At 39.5% G+C, this 14,129-nt stretch overlaps 1 long non-coding RNA gene across 13 annotated transcripts in view; it reads left to right on the forward strand.

Moving 5' to 3' along the window:
* The window catches only part of LOC146689189 (uncharacterized), a 44,066-nt gene that overhangs the window by 26,339 nt on the left and 3,598 nt on the right, over positions 1-14,129 (forward strand). For 9 of the 13 annotated variants that reach the window (XR_014916114.1, XR_014916108.1, XR_014916115.1 and 6 more), the window contains exons 7-12: positions 179-5,040; positions 7,191-11,313; positions 12,406-12,495; positions 12,711-12,838; positions 13,253-13,346; positions 13,483-13,851. This is a non-coding gene — a long non-coding RNA (uncharacterized LOC146689189). Of the gene's footprint in view, positions 1-178; positions 5,041-7,190; positions 11,314-12,405; positions 12,597-12,710; positions 12,839-13,252; positions 13,347-13,482; positions 13,954-14,129 lie in introns of those variants that run through there. The other 4 variants (XR_014916109.1, XR_014916116.1, XR_014916107.1 and 1 more) reach the window with 4 other exon arrangements.

The raw sequence follows: 14,129 nt of genomic DNA on the forward strand, positions 1-14,129 counted from the left end.
GTGTGTCGGTGCTTCTGCTTTCCCTGTTGTCCTTCTGTTCCATCTTTTTTTCTGTTTCTGTCAAATTTAAAAACAACTGCACTCTGAAATACACACTCTTTGCAAGATGTTGTCTAAACTAGTGGTTGGAAGGCATAATTGTGTTTGGTCTCTGATGGTTTATTTACACTTTTTGCAGGCCACGCCCACGGACTACAGAGCCATGATGAGCAACAAAGCCAAGAAGTCTATGGACTTCCTGCTGATGCAGGACACCTCCCCGACAATAGCCACGGACGTGTCACTGCAGTACCGCCTCGACATCGTCTTCTGCCAAACGGTCACCTACACATATTTTAATTATTGAATGTCTGAGCTGATGCGTTTATCCTGGAGTGACTCAGAGTGAAGGAGAAGGCCAAGAAGAAGTGTAAATATCATAAAAGCAAGGAGTTCAGAGCTCTACGACTTAGTGTCTTTATGGTATTTATGTGTGTAATGGAGACCAGGGGTTCCATTACCCTTACTTGTATTTTTATTAATTGACTGACTGATTTGTATTTAAAAACCATAATGAAGAAAAACACACACTGGTTGATTGTGATCTTTATTAGGTTTTTTGGGTTGTTATTTAAGTGACTCGTGAAAGGTGAAGAGACAGGGGGACTGGCCATCCTACCTGTGTCAGGAAAAGAACCCGTGTTAGAGCTGTTCACATTTAATCATTTGTCTGTAACCTAAATTAGTTGTATATGTAAAAAGAGAAGTGTTAACAGTACTCACTTTATAAAGAGTAAAAGCAGCTCAATCACCTGCTTATGAGCTCCTGGAGCAAACCAATGTGCCAGGCTAGGGGAGTGTGTGTTGGAGTGATTTTGTTAAAAGTTGTCATTATTGTGCTTGGACCTTGTCTTGAACTGTATGTTCAGATATTTTTCTGTTCCTCCCCCACATGTAGGATGTTGGGGATGTTACTAGCTATAGTTTTCAACTGCAGGCACAATCTATGTAAGATTCTGGTTTCCTTATTTGGTAAGGAATGTTCACTTCCTGCCCTTTACAGTATGGGCTCACCATGTAAATGGTGGACTGTTAAAGAGGTTAAGCCATATACGAGGTTGAGGGGAGATGCCCTTTTATGACTAGAGATGCGGTTAAAACGTTTGTAACCAGGAAGTCACGTATACAGACACACATACACACACACACACACAGTGCCTTAGCTTTTACCACACAACATATGGGGTTTACAATGGGCAGTTGTGTAACTGTTTTCATTCAATAAAAGGCTGGAGTTGGAGTTGTCTGAGTTTGGGTGTAGAGCTTGCAACTCTGAGAATCTGACCAGGCTTCCCCTGCACAAGTAAAAACCAATCGAACTCTGATTGTCTTACTTTGTTCTGAGTCAGCGAGGGCTGAAACCTAACTGTGTGGTTAAGGTGTTTTAATGCAGCGGTCCCCAACCGCTGGGCCACGGACCGTCGTTTGGTCGAGAGATGAGGCTCGGGTGTGAAATGTATGGTTTTCAGAGTTTTTATCGTTTTTTATCGTTATTTTGTTATCGTTTTTATCGTTAACTCTGTTTTCCTGGGTCTTTCACGTGTGTTATGAATAAATCTTCTTTTTTTCCGGTACCGGTACTAGTTTTATTTTGTTGTATTTATCTGTGACACCTTAAAGGCCGGTCCGTGAAAATATTGTCGGGCATAAACCGGTCCGTGGCGCAAAAAAGGTTGGGGACCGCTGTTTTAATGTATATAGAAGAGACTGAAGTTTATATGTTATGGAATTATTTATAGGACTTGTTCCAAATCTTCATATGTCTATGATGTGTTATATCTTGGTTATATTGTAGTGGTTTTCTTATGGGGAGGGTTTTGTTTTCCTTTGGTTTGCTGACCCCCAGACTTGGTCTATTCCAGATGCTCACCTGAATCAGGTAGAGTATAACAGGAAGCCATTTGCTTTTCAGAAGGGTTGGATTCTTTGCTGTATCACCATGTGTTCTCATTAATAAAGTACATTTTACTCCAGTCTCGTGCTATTTTAGTGGAAGTGACCCATGACCGTCGGCCAAAACTGACAATATGACTATTAAAAGTCTGAGTAATACTGTAATTTTCTGCTGCTCATTCCTGTGCAACATCCCATTTGGCCTCCCGTCATATTTCTTTTCAAGATTTTCTTATTTAATCACTAGTGTACATATATTTATATTTATAGATACATATATATTTAGTCATCTTTTCTCTTTTACCACGTCTCTCTAATATTTTGCTCTTTACTATTTTTCTATTTTTTATTTTATTATATTTTATTATATTTCTACTGTACCATGCTGCTGAGTGACTGCTGCTCGTCAAACACATTTCATTGCAATGTTGACCCTGTGCTAACTTGCATATGACAAATAAAACTGAAAACAGTAAAGGCAAAGGGAACACATCAAGTAAGGATTTCACACTCCCACTCACAACGGCACTTTCAAAGCATAAAGCCAAATATTTCAAAATTTCATTTTGAGGCATTTTAAAAATGAATGTGTTTGAGTTTCATTGCTCCAAAGCAATGTTTTCATATAAGCAAGACAACAACCAGTTTGCAACCATGTAAGTACAGTCCTCTATTGTAAACAGACGTGTTGGCAATCTGTCTGCGTTTATAAATTAGACAACAGTTATTTGCAGATCTTCATCAATCTGCCTGAGAGTGATTGCAGTCGGTCTGAGTTGGACTGCAACTGTTTTGAGTCAGGTTGCCTCCAAGGAGGCAGTTTATTATTTTCCTTTCCTAGTTGGAGAGATGGCTGTTGTTTTGTTTTTACTGTAGTGTGCTGGGCCATTAATGGCTCAGGGGCTGCAGCGTATCCGCGCCAACACCTAAGGCCAACGTGGAATCACCGGTCAGACTAACATAAAGAAAAAATCTGTTAAATTACACATTTGTATTCATTAAGTCACAGACAATGAAAACAAGCAGAAATCAAGATGTAATATTTTTATAATTTTATTGATGTTAAATTAAAGTCCCAGCTTAGTTATGTTGTCAGTGCAAGTCACTTCAATCTGTATAGCACCAAAGGAAACAATGGTGTTTTCAAGGTGCTTCACACTGTAAGGTAACAACTTACAGTATTAAAAAGAAAACCCCAAAAGAACAAACCCCTCTGAGCAAGCACGAGGCGACAGTGGGAAGGAAAAACTCCCTTTTAAGAGGAAGAAACCTTCGACAGAACCAGGCTCAGGGTGGGGTGGCCATCTGCCGCGACCATTCCTGGGGATTTCAAAAATGACTTGATCTGATCTAAATGTAAAACTAGCTAATTTAAAGTGTCCAGTGAGTTTTAGAAAATATCTTGCTGTTGATATCACGATGTCACTATAAAGGGGAAACTTTGTTTCCTCCCTTAAACCTCCCAAAAAATGCACGCACCGATGAAAAGCACTTAGATATCCAACTTGGTTCTGGGAATATCTTTCTTTTGAAAGTTTTAACAATATCTTCATCAAGATCTTGGACGTTTAATTGCCAGGATGTCACAATAACCGCTACATGCTTCCATCTTTTACAGAGGGATTTGAAAACCCTCTCGCTGAGTTTCTTGAACTTCTCTGGGGGGATTTTGTTGTATTCTGCCCTGATTTCAGTCCAGATTTTCATGGTAAGCCGGTTGGAGATAGCTTCAGCATTTTCAATGCTGAAGACTGTGTCTGATGTTTTTGCAACCTGGGAAATCAGTCCTTCCACAAAGATTTCCACTGAAAGTCTGCATCTTTCTTTCTTTTCATATGATTCCAGTCTATCGATAATTGTTACTGCCAACAGGTGTTCTTGGAATACTGAAGTAGTTATGATATTAAATATTGGTTCTCCCATTAAATTCATTGAATCCTCCTCCCCACTCCTCCCCATTTCCAATGATATTAGTGACCAATTATATAATTGGTCACAAATATCAGTGAAAATGGCATTAGCAATGCAGTCAAAATAATTCTGCACTTTTCGGTCTAAATGCAAATCCATCCCCTTGAATTTGTCCAAGAGTAGATCCAACAAACGTTTTTGGTGAGAATGAGGGCACTTTAAAAGTTTACCAAGCTTTGAAAGCACAGCCTGAATTAATGTCTCTAACCATCTTTCAAAGTCTAAGGTGTTTTCAGGTGGCTCACAGTCTACAGAAGATCTGTGATTCTGTATCTTTTTATATGACTCCGTTTGACTTATGTTTGTTAACGGTGGGATGCTGGCTTCATGTTCAACACAGGATTTCTGCTGCTGGGGATCTGGAATTGGATTGTTTTCTGCTTTTGCAGCACTGTGTTGGTCAGCATTTTGACAGCGTTCTTCTGTGTTAGCTGTTTCTTGGCTGTTAGCATCTATATTCTGTGCTGTATCAAACTCCTGCTCAGCAGAATCGTCCAAAAATTTCACAGGTGACAAAACCGTTTTGCCAGTGGTGGTGTGGACAGAACAGTTTTCATGTACAGGGGAGTTCTGGGAAGACCTCAGTGGTGATACTGCTAGTGACTGTGCACACAGGTCCATTACGTCCTTTAAAAAACCTGCAAGCCGCTTAGCGGTGAAGCAATCCGGATAGCCTGAGGTAAGCGCGTCCAACTGCTTTTTCGAAAAACTACTTAACAAGTTATCCAAGAGGGATACCAAAGCATGTACTGTAGAATTATCCCGATTGGTCTGAACTGTTTCATCATTTGTCATTGTGTTACAGTTTGAGCTTGCCATTTCACTTTTTTGTTTTTTATGTCTAAAATGTTGTTTTGTGTTAAACTCCGTGTTTGAACGTTTAAAGCGCTGCTGTCCCGCTGTGTGAATGCGTTTCAACTGAACAGCCAGGTCTATATATAAGGTCGGTTTCATTGTAACGTCACCAGTCAAAGGACTGGCCCGGCTCGTCATAACGAAAGGGGCGGGACAAATCTGTTGCTTAGCAACTGAAAAAAAGGCACACCGCGCTGAATGCTACATCCGGCCTGCGACGGTACACCGCCTCCGCACCACCGTTTAAACATGAAGTGTGGATGTTAGAAGATCCCAAATATGGTGAGCTACTGGAAAATTACTCACGTTTTTGTTCTTGAGAGTGAGCGATAATAAGCGACATTTTATTGAGAAATTACAGTAGTCTGTCTGTTTCTCTTCATAGCTCTTTTCAAAACACGGTTACCTTTGGTTTGTTTGGCTCGCAGCTTAAAACGTAGTTTCAGTGTTTTTGCCTTCTGTGATTAATTCTGGTTTGCCTGCTTTATGGAGCTCAAACCAAGGCAAAATTGAAGTATCAGTATTTAAATGTAAATAGACTCAAACTAGGAGTGGATCAAAGGGGGTCCTTTCAGGTGCCAAATCTCCACTGCTAACATTTTATGCATGTTTAGCTTAATTGTAGAAAAGGTGCTTGTAATAATGTTTGGGTGAATAGGTGAATGAGGCATGTTGTATAAAGCGCTTTTTAATGCACGAGCAAAATACAAAAACCCTATATAAAAAGCAGTCAGCTTACCATTTATGTATTTGTTCCATTGAACGCTTCTGTGAAAATCAATTTGATACTTGTTCAAATAAAAAAATTGAATCGATTAGTTGTTTTCTCAACATTTATTAATCGACTATATGCAGAAAACTGTGACACTGTGGAACCCTTATTGCCGTTGTTGCCCTGAGGCAACAGACCAATTTCAATAGCATCAAATAAGGGTTAAAATAATTTAAGGAAAAATGAATTCAAATGATTTTCTGTAACTACAGAAATGACCTAAATAAGACACATTCATTTTTATCGTTTTGTCAACAACAGGGCGCATGAGGTTTGTTCAATATTTGTTGTGTCTACAAGGCTCAGGCGCCCCCAAGTGTCTTATTTGTATAGTTGAAAGCATTATAAAGGAACGCAAAACTAAATTACATATAATTATAATTCTTGGCACTTTCTGGTGTGTGTGAGTTAGTGTTTCTCTTTTATGATTTGTGGGTCCAGCATCAAATTCAGAATCCTTCCCATCACACATGAGGTCTTGAATAATCATCTTATTTTAAAGACCTCGTAGTTTGATAGTTTGCTCCCTGACCGTGGTTCTGCCAGAGGGTGCTTCCTGTTAAAAGTGAGTTGTTCCTTCCCACTGTATTGAGGTTTTTTCTTTTTAATTGTAGACTTTCTACCTTACAATCTATACCACCTCGAGGAGAATGTTGTTGTGATTCAGCTCTGCATAAATACAATTAAATCGAATTAAGTGGGTTCAGCTAATTTGTGAAATAAATGTGAGTGACACGGTAAGTAATAGCCTGCATGTAACTCATTGTAAGAAGAGCAATATCGCCCCCTCCTGGTTCAACTTTTTTTTTCTTTGCAGTAATCTTTCCAATAATAATACATATGCACTAACCTCATGCTTGCTGTTAACAATAGCCTAAAGACATAAAATCAAGTTTAGTTTTTTCTTTAAGTTTATGTTTTTTATATGGTTGGCATTTATTTTGTTTCTTTTTAATAATTATATTGATTCTATTGATTGTTTGCCAAGCACTGAGGTCTCTGCTTAGACTGTGCTACTGGGATCACTGATTTAAAAATGAGGCAAAAGCGCCAAAGTTGTGCTCAAAAACAGTACAGTGAGCTACAACCTGTTGCTGTAGTAATTCTAACACACTTATTGTTTTTAAATACATACATGTTTAGTTCTTTTAAACCTAATTATATATATATTTTTTTGCAAAAGTGTCACCTAAACACCCAAATATACGTAATTCAAAACTTACTTTAATTATTACCCATTTGGCTGGTAACATGGACCCAGTCTGATGGATAGTTACTGAACAGATAGTCTTTTCTTTAAAGGCTGCAGTCAAAGCAAATCATTGTAAAAACAAGACAAGTCAATAAAAAACAAGTAATAACTATAATACTAAACTACAATAGAGAGAAAATCCAGTAAATATAATTATATTATGTAAAAAAATATACAAATATTTACCTCTAATTTAAAAAGACATTACAAGGGTACTAGTTTCATTTTAATCTAAACATAATCTAAATTGACACTAAATCAGTTTAAATATTACAGCTGAAGGTGATTTTAATAAATGTACTGCTGCTTGACTTTGTTTTACTACTGCAGTATAATTTATCATGTACAAAAGCTCCAAATGTTGTTTCTCTGACTTAATGTTCTGATGACGTTTGTGTTATTTTGCAGGAAATAGTCAGGACCCAGATGAACCTGTGCTGGAATTCAGTGTGGGTGAGTAATATGAGCATTTATGAAGGCTGTCCATGACCCGTAATTAAATTTAGCGTCATTAGTCTTATTTTGTCTCTCAGTGCAGGTATGTAATGTGACAAAACCGCTAATGATCTGATATGTTTGGGATGGATGGGCTGTGAATTATATAGTGAATTGTCTTATTTTGTCGCTCTGTGCAGGCTAGGGCCTATTATATGCTGTAGCCTGAAAGTAGCTGAGTTGCAGAGGATGGAGTGATCACTGGCTTTCTACTTACAGGGTGGTGGGTCTCAGAGGACAATTGCTACCCCTGTTGAAGTGAACAACGTGTGGAGTGCAACTGGCTTTGTGGCATAGCTGGCTCTGGCCTTGGACTGTGTGTTTTTACTTTGTACCTAAATGGGACACTGGACTTTTAACTATTATTCATTGTGTTTATAAATAAAATTTTAGAATTTTATTGACTGTCATCTTTTTGCCCACGGCGGAGACGGTTGGTCAGACCTAGAATCTCTTTATGTGTGTGTGTGTGCGTAACATCAGCAGGGTTTTGCATAAAAGAGTGTGAGCAGGTCAAAAGGTCAATTCATTTATTGTAGTTTTATGGCAGCACCTTCTAGTGGCCTTGAAGCAAACAGTCTCCTAACTAAGCCATGGCATCTCCGGTCTCTCCTACTTTTGTGTGCTCTGCTGGAGGAGCAGCATTGGATCTAGTGATACTGAGTAAGCTGATTAGGACTGGCCTGGAGAAATGTGGTTTGCATGAGTTAACTGCTACTCCTCTACATCTAAACGAGCCAGTTGAGGAGGTTCAGGCATCTGACAAGGGTGCCTCTTGAGCGCCTCCTGGGTGAGATGTTCCAGGCATGTCCCACCAGGACAGACAGGACACACCCAGGACATGTTGGGGAGATCACAGCACTCAGCAGAGAATGCCTCAGTGTCCCCCAAATAATGGAGGAGCTGGCTCGGGAGAGTAAGGTCTGGGTCTTCTCTGCTTATGCTACTGCCACCAAAACTAGACACCAGATAAGCTCAGAAAAATGAACAACCTGTTTAAATAAAGGTTAATTTAAAAAAAATGTTTGTCATTAGCTAGTCTGTGTACATGTACTTCTTCTCCAGTGTTGAAAATGTTAAACTCACAACCTGCACATTTTCTGGTTGCATCATCAAATAAATACCCCCAAAAGTAGTCTGAATACTTTTACACTGGTTTTATGCTGCGATATTTTCAAAGTCTTTCACTGAACACATTCAGTCACACATTGTTCATAATTTATTGGAAGTTTATTGTTTAATGTCCTGTCTAAATAACTTCAGTCACCATTTGTATTCATTAATGAATAACTGACTTCTAATATTAAAAGAAATAGAAACTGTTGTGCTGTTGTTCACGTAGAAGGGCCTGCTGCTGGATGTCCAGACTTTGTGCGTCAGTGGGAAGGTCAGGGTACAGGGTTCGAACCTCCTCATGAGATGTCGTATCTGCTGGATAAAAGCAAGCTACATCACATCAGGGATTGTCCTAGAGCTGCCCTACAGTAACAATCAACTGACTAATATATGAAATACTTGCAGTAGCACAATAATAAACACAAAGCAAAAAAGTGTTCAGTGAAGATAAAAAAAACCCCCATCAAAGTTTTAGTTTGGATAAAGGGAGACAGAACACCAATCTAAACAAGTCTAAACCATCTACAAAGTGATTGTAGGAGGAAACAACCTTGACTTCCTTTACATAGCTTAGTACTGAGAATAAAAGAAAAGCATGATTAGAATTATTTGTGCTTCTTCTTCTTTCGGCTGCTCCCTTTAGAGGTCGCTACAGTGGATCATCCGCCTCCATCTCTCTATTTCTAGCATCCTCCTCAGTCACACCAACCCCCTGCATGTCCACCTTCACTACATCCACAAATCCAGCACCACAGTTACTCTCTTCGCACCTTATCATAGCCTTCACTCCTACCCTCTCTATGCCTCCCGTCTCCATCCTCTTCAGAGTTGCCTCACTTCCTTCTCTAATTCAATTTTCATCCAAAGTACTCCTTCTCTCTTCTCAACACACATTCTTCACATTAGCACATTTCCATCTCTATACTTGATTACTCTCTTCCAGGACAATTTATGTGCCTTGCCATTCATTAAAAATCATTTTCTCCTTAGTGTCCAGCCTCACATACAACTCACTACAAGCCTTTTCCTGTGCCAGTGACACCGCTCTCTTTGCTGTGCACCTAGCCTTTTAGTACTCCTTCCTTCAGCTCCCTGACTATCCCACTCTTTCTTTGCCAGTCTCTTCCTTGAATACATTCCTGAATCTGTTATTATTTGTGCAATGAAAATTAAATCAAGAAAGATTTTGCTTTTACAGTCTCACTGCAGGTTGACACATTATAAGCACGCCTGTGGTTCACATAAGCATTAAAAGCTTGTATTACTCCCTGATGTTTTGCCTGTTAGCATGTGCAGCAGCTGGAGAAGGACTCCTAGCTGAAGACAGGACAGCTTCTCGATGTGCAGATTGGTCGTCTTCTACGCAGAAGCAAAGGAGAAAAACCCCAAATTAAACAGAACAACTACTTCTAATTACAAACAGACGTCTCTCTAAAACCGTGGCAGCAGTTCACCATGTCAAATGCTTTCTTGTCGTGCACAGTGACTATAACAATTAGCCCCACTGGCTGCACTGTCCTGCAGTGACATAAGTTAATTCAGCATTGCTATAAAACAATGAGGCTATTACGTTTGACCTGTACTTGCAGAATACATTCCAAAGCTTTTGTTCCCTAAAGCATTCGTCCTTCTTTGTGAGCAGTTTGTGTCAAAAGAAAAGCCCAGAAACAGGCACCAGTTCAAAGGCATTTCTCAGATGATTTGCTGTAAACTTGAATACAAGCACAGATGAATAAATGTCTTGTAAAACATTGTACTGAATACATTCTTCTCTACGAATATCAAATTAAGATCACGCGTTAACAGCCCAGAGTTAGTATCGTAACTGTTGTGAATTTTAGCACTACGGTTAGCATTTACAGGATATTGTTTTTGATGATATTATACAAAGGACCCTGTTTCTGCAATGCCTTTTGTTTAAACTTCATTTCCTCTTTCTGTGACCCCACGGGCACTTCCTTTGGCCTGCTGGTTTGGAAAACCCAACAGTTCATCTATATGTAAAGAAGGCACTTAAACTGGAACAGGCATGGCTGCGTTGATCCTGCCGTGGTATAATAGGACAAAGTGCATTCCTCAGTGCACCTCAGGCTTACAGCCTGCTAAAGCTCACATACAATTGATTATGTGCCTTTAGGCATATATGGTTAAACATTTCCTAGTGTAAATGACTACATGCAGTATTCTACCATGTGTAAACTTATATCCCTAAAGGATTCTAACTGTCTAGTGTTTAATGGACCTGTCAAAGATATATTGAGATTATAGAAGGCCCCTTTCAGAGCTAGGGGGAACTTCCTTATATGGTTGTAACTTGAAAACACACGAACCCTTCTGCCTATAAAAACCCTGCACAAAAGAATAAACTTTGAGTTGATTTTGGGAAAGCAACCCGTGCAGTCTCTGTGTCGTTTTGTTCTCCCAGCTGCTCCCGACGTCGTAACTAACCCAGCTGAACGGCATACCTGATTGTTACTTTGAATAATTTTGAATCTGATACAAAACTCTGCTTATCGGTGCTCACGCCTCAGGAGGAAACCCGATCCACGGATGATCCGGGACGGAGATTTCTTTCAGTGTCTTTGCCTCACCACATCTGGGGGTTAACTGGGTTAAATTCAACACAGCAGCATCTCTAAATGACTGATTCTAAGCCTGGCACAAAAGATAGAAATCCCTGTTGTTCTGGCATCTTATGCCTGCACACATTACCCTGCTGTTCAGTGGTGCCTGACTGCAATACCTGTTTACCAGATTGTAGTGGGTCTCGTGTGAATCTGTGCAACCCATCTGAACCTCCAGTTGTCTCCGCTCTTTCCTCAGACACCAACGTAAGGCTGACAGCACTCTGAACACTTCCTGTTGATCATCTGAAGCACAACAGGGGACTGAAGGCGGGGCAGGGATCGGGAAAATAAAGGTTTATAATTTGCACAAATCTTACCCTGCTGGCTGGGAATTTCATTGGGTGGTGGGTGGTTTGGTGCTGACACTGAGCAATTCTGTGAATGCAATTTTTTTTTTATTTATAGAGTTGTCATACAGGGCAAAATGTGAAAAAATTTGCAGTGAGTTACTCAGAGTTCTAGACGAGCGCTGGCTAAAAACAGAGGAGGGCCTAGATGGCGCAAGATTTGCCAGCTTTTTCTGCAAGGTTGGGATGGGCGGAGAGGGCTGCCTCTGCAGGACGACAACTAGATTCTTTCTTTGTCATTCTTTGACAACGACACAGCGAGCTGAAGCACTCCTGTCTTTTCAGGCTTACTGTACCTCATAATTCAACCATGAGTCTCTCTCCACCCTGGTGGTCTGAGGTACCTTCTTAGTCTCTTTTTCCTGCCTCACCACCTTTTCCTCCTTCTGCTGACGTGTTTCAGCTTCATGGATCCTGCCTTGGTTTTTCAGCTTGTGCTGCAGAGTAGATAAAATTATCTCTCAAAGTCCACTCCATTGTGATACATATTTAACATTACTGTTTCTCATTTTCTAAAGCTTAAAACAACACTAATTGCTTTAAGACCAAGAGTGCAGCAGGTCAACTATCACAGTAAATATAAGGACTTTTTGTTAATAGGTTGTTGCATTTTCTTTGTAATGCTGACTTCACACAAACTGGACGGCAACACGTTTTTCAACTCGAGCAATCTAAACATCACCACAGTTAAATCAAACCAGTCGTCGTCTGATTTTTGTTATGTTTAAAAACTATAGTGTCACTGTCTGCCTGAGAAATATTCTGCTACAAGTGGGCTTTGGTATTGTTTTTCTCTCCTTTTCTCTCCCTCTATCGCCTGGGCGGAGGCCATTGTGGGCTCCCGCCTTTGGCCTACATACCTGGGAGATGGTGAACACCTGCGTCTCATTAACCGGCCTCTACTTATGGGAAGAAGTTAGACTGCTCTTTGCTGGATTGTTGCTTGACTCATGTTAGTGAAGTCCTGGCTAGGACACTAGTAATCTAGTTCTCTTGGATTTTGAATCTTGTGCTAACACGTCGTTTCCCTGTGTACAGACACCCTGGACCTGCCCTTGTTCCTTACAGAAATTCTGGTACGAGAGAGGAGTGAGAGACTGGTGAGACGCCAAGAGAGACAGAAGGAGAGTGAGTGTGTTCCCCCTGCTTTTCCCTGCAGATTCCCTGGAGACCTGATCCCTGCACCCTTGTATATAGCACTTTGACACTGTCGCACATTTAACTTGGTCTAACACAGGGCCATATAGGTTTTTTCCCTCTTAATAATAAACAACTTCATTTAGGAATTGCATTTTGTGTTTATTTGTGTCATCTTTGTCTAATATTTAAATGTATTCATCAAGGGTCATCAGTTCAGAGACTGTGACAGTTGAGACTGAGAACAAGAACGAAGTGAGACAGAGAAGCAGAATGGATGAATTCAGATGGATTCAAATGTTTTTATGTCTGATGCTGATGATTCAGATTGTAGGTAAGAATACAGGAAACATTTTTATAGCAGTGAAATAATAATCGTATCAATATTATTACAATCACTTACCAATAACATGAATAAGACAGCTGAGCATGATCTGCTGTTTTAGGGAAGCATGTTTATAAAGTTGTTTCTAAATTGATTTTCACTCTTATTGTAAAAAGTGCTGTATTCTAATGTTTTTTATTGGTTTTCTTCAATGAAGATTGTTGATGATGTCATTCAGCCTCGTCTAAATGTGATGACCATAATAACTGTGATGGTACTAAATGTTTTTTTATTTCAAGAAACTAACAGCACAGCTGATCAAACTTTGACAGATCGGTGAAAAGGCCACAACTAAACCAGACAGATTGATTATTGAGGTGAAATGTTCTCTCTCTGTTATAAAGTATTACCCTATTTACTCAGCAGGATACAACACAGTGAAGTGTGAGGTGACTGATACACACAGGAAGAGTGCAGCCATTTACCTTCAGCCCTCAGCCCTCAGGTGAGGAAACAGGTGAGCTCACGATCAACTGTTTAAGATGACCTCAAATATTAGTTTGATAGATTTTAAATTTTTAAGATCTTTTTTTTTCATTAACAACTTGTGAAATAATGACACACTTTTTGGTTTGGTTTTGTCATTTATTCAGCTGAAGCAAACACAACAAAGGAACCAGCGAGAAAAACTGAAAGCAGCACAAAAGGAGAGTTCATACTTTAGTTTACATCTTTTTTCCTAATGAATATTATTTACATTTTGATGACAGAAAATCACTTACCTATCCTATAGGAAACATAAGATGTAACATTTGATATGATGGTGTGGTTTTGGCAGGAAACATTGTTCACTTGACTATCATGGCTGTTAAATGGTGTGAAAAGTTTTTCAAACATTAACATGCAAAAATGTTTCAAATTTGTTTTATCGCAGCTATTTCGTGGTACATCGATGGAGCTATTGGTTTGGTCGCACTGCTGATAAGAGCTGTGTGTCTCATCATAAGGAAAAGAATGAAAGGTGAGAACATTTACAGATACAACATTTGTAAGTTGTTCTATGAATGTTAGAGTTGACTGTTTTTGTCTTTCCAGGAAACAAAATGCAGAAGAGTGAAAATCCTGTGAGTTTTGAAACATATAATTAAATATTCCTATATCTGCCACTAAAAAGACAATTAAATAAACCGCTCATCTTTGAGGGAGTGTTAACAAGAACTAAACTGCCTTCATAGAAATGGTTTTCCACTAGATGTAGCCGCACTATTGTCTGTTTTTCAGGGACTGAGTTCAAACCCTG

The sequence above is a fragment of the Copadichromis virginalis genome, linkage group LG17 (assembly GCF_057382275.1).
Source record: "Copadichromis virginalis isolate Kocher_CV1m ecotype Utaka linkage group LG17, C_Virginalis_male_GT1.1, whole genome shotgun sequence".
In the NCBI taxonomy this organism is placed as follows: Eukaryota; Metazoa; Chordata; class Actinopteri; order Cichliformes; family Cichlidae; genus Copadichromis; species Copadichromis virginalis.